Genomic DNA, 5,518 nt, shown 5'->3' with positions numbered 1-5,518 from the left:
TATTATTATTATTATTATTATTATTATTATTATTATTATTATTATTATTATTATTATTATTATTATTATTATATGACATCATCTATTTCCAATCTGGAATACAATCCTTTCAACAGTTCCAAGAAGGCTCCACACCCATTTGCATTAATCAGGTGATCCTGAGGGCACAGATAAACCTCAAGGAGGCCTCACCGACCCTAAAAGAATGCAAATGACCAGCTGTCTGCAAGGAGTAAAAATCCTTCCATTCCCCACCATCTAGTCCAGGGGGTGTCATACTGCCGGCCCATGGGCCGGTTTCATCATACCAGAGCCGTGCCCACCCCATTGCCGGCAATGGCGAAAAAGCTCCGATGCATCGGACAACGTCACATGACATCGCGAGTTGGACATGCCTGATCTAGTCAGAGCTGAAGAAACTTATTGGATGAGAAGCAGAACATCTTCAAAGAAAAACAAGAAAGTCCAGTTGCCTTGTGAAAAAGCACCTTTGGGACGAAGGGAAGGATGGGTTACCTTGGCAGCATGAATGAACAGTTGCAAGATGTGGAAGCCGAGAGTGGGTTGCTTCTCTCCCTGGACTGGGAGTAAATACTGTGGAAGAGGTGGGATAATTATGCAGGTGTGGGTGGGCCCCTGGCTCAGCCTAACAAGCAACTTGACTCCCTTAATAAATGTTTTTTGCTTTGCCTGAATTAGTTGGTGATTCTAATTTTCAGGTGGGCAGACAAGCCCCCTTATAAAGGTAAACATTCTCTCTTTCAAATTGTAGTTTTTATCTGCTCCACACCAAACTCTGGATGCCTGAGTTTGGATGCAATAACCCTACACCAGGGGTGTCAAACTCAATTTCATTGAGGGCCGCATCAGCATTGTGGTTGTCCTGGGGAGGGTGTGGCCAGGGTGGGTGCGGCCTACTGGGTGGGTGTGGATGTAGTGGGTGTGGCCTATTGTGTGGGCATGGCCAGCTCTACATCGTTTGCGTCAAGGGGGCCTGTGGGGGCCAGGGCAGGAGTGGGACAGATCTGAGGGTCTCTGGCAGAATGGGGTGGGACCAGGACCATTTCCAGGTGATGATGCATTTCTTCATTCCTCACAAAGGGTGACACCTCCCCAGCATGCACCCAGGGGGCGGGGCTGACGCGGCAGCTTTTGTTGGCCACACTACCGACATTGTCAGGCTATAAAATGCTGGATCTGGGAGTCCGTTTTTATGTGGCCGGCTGCCTCTGCGCTTTGACCCTGGATCGGGTCATAGGTCTGCTCATTAGCATCGGCTGTGTAGTTCTTAAAGGGGCCGTTTCTAAAGTTGTCCCCTCCTCTCCAGTTGCTGTTGTTTTCTTTTTGCGTGTGTGGGTGCCTGGAGATCCGCTGTTCATCTGCTCCCAACAACTAGAGACTGTGGTGATGGCAGACTATCGCCCTAAATTTTGGGTCCGGTATGTCGACACCTTAGTGGTGATTAAAAAACAAGACAAGAATGGCTTTATGGATAAACTGAACTCCGTTTACCCGGATATCCGGTTTATGGCTGAGGAGGAGAATCAAGGGGCCCTCGCCTTTCTAGATGTGTGGATTAAACGCCAACCCAATGGATCCCTGCATACAGCCGTCTATCGGAAGCCAACTCACACGGATAGGATGCTGCATTACAGAAGCAACTATCCTGTAGCACACAGGATTAGCTGCATTAAGACCTTATTTAAACGCGTTGGCTCACATTGCAACACGGATAGAGCTAGAATGGAAGAAAAACGTTACCTCTACCGTGTATGCAGACGTAACGGTTATTCGATGGAGTTTATCAAATGGCACAGCAAACGACACTGATCACGCGTTGATGCACAAGACAAGGCGACATGCACACAGCCCATACGAACGACCCTGCCTTACATCAACGGAGTATCAGAAGCAACGGCCAGACTGCTAGCCCCCTTCAACATGAAGGTAGCCCATAAACCAGACAAGACTCTCCGTGCTAGAATCATGTGCCCCAAGGACCCACTCCCCACTGGAGAAAGATCCTCAGTAATATACAAAATTAATTGCAAGGATTGCCCCTGCAATTATGTTGGTGAAACCTCCAAGAGACTTAAGACCAGGGTCCACGAGCATGAGCTGGCAGTTAAGAGAAGAGAGCAATATTCACAGGTATGGACCCACATGGCCGATTACGGCCATGGATTCGACCTCACCAACGTCGAGGCCATAGCCCAAGATAACACCAAGGGAGGCTGCCTCCTCAAAGAAGCCTGGCTGTCAGACAAACACTCCATCAATCGCCATATAGAGCTCCCTCCAGCATATCATATACTAAGGGGATGGGAAGGGCGGGATGCCAATTGGAAACATAGGCAACCAACTCACTCCGTACAAGACCAGAAAGAGGGGATGACAAGGGAGGTGATTACAACCCTGAGAGAGAGCGATGAACTGGGGATACACCCCACAAGTAAAATGACATCTCTAAACCATCTAAACATGAAAGAGGAGAGGAAGGATGACACAACGCCGGCAGACAACCCACCCCCAGGAGCTGATGTTCAGGAGTAAAAAAGTTACTTACTGAGCTTTCATTAGCCAAACTGCTGACGTCATCAGAGTTAAAATGCTAGGTGATTAGGGAGCTTGCCTATATACAGCTGCCTGTCTCTGCGCCTGGCTCCTGGAGCGTGTCATCGGCCCATTAGCTATGTTACTCTGTAATGTGTTAATATCCTCTGTATGGAGGATTTAGAGCGAATAGCGGCAACTGACTCACAATCTAGCAGAGCAACAGGAGCTGATTGGAGTCGGAGCAAGACGCACGGTGGAGGAGGGGGAGGAAAGAGAAGAACGGACGTACAGCATGGGAGAGCCCTTAAGGAAGAGAGTGTTGTGGAGGAGGGCAAGGGGAATACGGAGATAGCGACCATCCAAAAATGGGGGGGGAGCAGATTCAATGTGATCCAAGAACTTTTGGAATGAGTGACGAGGGGACGGGGGATACTGTATATATGAAAAAGAGGAAGAAGAACGGGTTTAACACTGATGTCATAGACACATTTAGAACACACTCTAGTCAGCTGGGCCCGATGAGGTCCCAAAGCCGGATGCTGGCGTTGTCCAACGCTATATAAGTCACTCCCATAGTCTAGCCTTAAACCCTGACGATGTCAGAAGTTTCCGACGAAAGCTTGGTATTTATTAAAACTTTTCTACTTTGAATTTTCCTGGTGATCGTGATTATTTTATCGTTTGACATGGATATACCCAGGAATCATATTTTTACGGATATTATTAACCATATATACATTTCGCCAAGATACTCTCAATCTTACACGGGAAAAGACCCGAATACGCCAAGACCTGCATACCTGTACCCGTGAAAATCTACGAAAATATATATACTGTATATCAATATCTCTCTCTCACCTTCATTTCTTCCATCATTCTAAAATGCATTTTTCTGATCCATAGCCTTGCCATACTTTCTAAAAAAATAATGTGATAAATATAGATATATGTTTCTGTGCAGGGATGACTACAGTAATACCAAATTCTTTTCTTTCCATGCAGTGTGAACCCTGATATTTTTTTGTAACACAGAAAGCTTGGAAGATGCCAGGAATAATTACAGGTGAGACATTCAGATCTTTCTTACACTTAGCTGAGAACTACAGGAAGCAGGAGAAAAGCCCTAGGGTACTAATGAAATCAGAGGAAAACTCTTATTGATTATATGGCTAAAAACGTTAGTTGCTACATTAAGTGGAGGAATCACAATAAGTAAGCCAGGCATGCGTTGAAAAAACAAACTTGAATTGGGAAAAGTTTTGATCTGAATATTTGGAGATAACTAGATTCAAGCTAGAATTGGGGAAAACTGGTAAGAGAAATGGTTACCTGTATGATTGTTTTCTTCAGTCATCCCTGCTTCTTATGGTAAGAACTGTACTGGAACCAAATACTCTAAATTTGATGAACCAGGAAAAGCAGCTGAAAGGACTCTTCCAGATGATCTTCTAAGCCAGTGGTGGCGAACCTATGGCACGGGTGCCAGAGGCAGCACTCGGAGCCCTCTCTGTGGGCACACGTGCCGTTGCCCCAGCCTTGCCTCCCCCCGCGATCCCCTCCTCACCAGCAGCCCTCCTGGAGGAGAGTTGCTCCCGAACGTGGCCCATGCAGAGCAGCGCAGCCAAAGACATTGCAACCAGTCAAGCGTAGACAAGACTCTTCCCTCATGCCCCATCACACACAGTTGATGCTGCGGGGCGCGGACAGAGGGCGTGGCTGCCATGGCGCTGCTGGGCTGCCTGGACGATCTGTGGCGGGCCCTGGAGGCAGTGAGTGGCCCTGCGGGCAGGCGGGCCAGGGGGTGGAGTGGGGGCAGGGGCAGTTTTTGGGCACTCGGTCTCTAAAAGGTTCGCCATCACTGTTCTAAGCTTTAAGAGGCTTGTTGAGCAAATCAGAGACTTTCACATCTTGGATTCTGTGTGGAGTGTCAGTTTCAGATAGAATTCAGCAACATACATACCTGCTTGTGCAAAAGCAGAGATCTTCCAATGTATACCACAAAAGCAATGGAAATATCCCAGATCTAGGCCCAGTTTTTCCTACAACTATAGTTACCTGAAATCTTGCAAGATGATCAACTCTCATGAGATTTTTTGCAAGTCACCTTGAGTTCTGCCTGTGAATATTCAGCAATGCAAGATTTGAGGATTTTGTGAGGTTTCAGCTATTTTAAAATCTTTCAAGTGGTTTTGTCTGAGTAAGGGAAACCTGGTTGGGTATTGGGGGCAGCGTCTTCTCAATAGCAAAACTAGACCCTAACTTTATGTATTGTCTTTTGTCTTTCAATTTTGGTAGAAGAAGTTTCTGAATATTGTGATCGTTTGACTACTGAGATCATAAGTACATCTCCTCCTGGAAGCTCTGATGCAGAGAGTGCATGTAATGCTGGTGAAAACAAAGGTAGACAACCTGCCTGGGATCCTTTGTAATCTTGGAGGGAGAAGTAATGAAACAGAGTGGGTGAAGCTGGGCAATCCTGTGTAAAAATCAGGATTTTATTTTACTTTTTTCCCCTGGTTTTGAGGAGAGGAATTTGGGATGTTCCTCTATTTGAAAATAAAAAATCTCACACAAAACTGACTTTTGGCCAACATGGTAGGTTTGGTGAGTTTCCCACATAATCTTCAGGATGGAAACCTTGCCACTGAGGGGATCGGTGAGCTGCCCGGGGTAGGAGTTGAGTTCCCGAGTCGTCCTATATGGACGATGTAGGTGAGAACTCCTCCGGAGCCCCGAGGATTCTCCGCAATCCAGGACGCCTTTGCTTCGGCGAAGCTAGAAGCCGCCGCCACCGCTGCAACTTGAAGTTAATTGTGAGTTTTACTTGTAAGCAGACGAACCAACTTTGGAAGCTTGCTTTTTATTTTTGACTTTACTTTAACTTGGATAACAAGTTTCTCCCCGTACGTGTGTTGGAATGAGGAAAAGTGAAATTAAAATGGCGATGGATTGATACTTTTCA

General features: G+C 46.5%; 1 long non-coding RNA gene across 2 annotated transcripts in view; it reads left to right on the top strand.

The window, feature by feature from the left end:
• LOC107298523 overlaps nt 1–5,518 on the top strand; it is a 10,516-nt gene that overhangs the window by 1,701 nt on the left and 3,297 nt on the right. Inside the window, exons 2-3 of one of the 2 annotated variants that reach the window (XR_003810648.1) lie at nt 3,559–3,619; nt 4,852–4,956. This is a non-coding gene — a long non-coding RNA (uncharacterized LOC107298523). Of the gene's footprint in view, nt 1–3,558; nt 3,620–4,851; nt 5,057–5,518 lie in introns of those variants that run through there. The other variant, XR_003810647.1, reaches the window with a different exon arrangement.

This window comes from Protobothrops mucrosquamatus, unplaced genomic scaffold (genome assembly GCF_001527695.2).
Source record: "Protobothrops mucrosquamatus isolate PMUCROS unplaced genomic scaffold, P.Mucros_1.0 scaffold4055, whole genome shotgun sequence".
In the NCBI taxonomy this organism is placed as follows: Eukaryota; Metazoa; Chordata; class Lepidosauria; order Squamata; family Viperidae; genus Protobothrops; species Protobothrops mucrosquamatus.
Note: the sequence above shows the minus strand (reverse complement) of the source record. Positions and strands in the feature narration are given on the sequence as shown.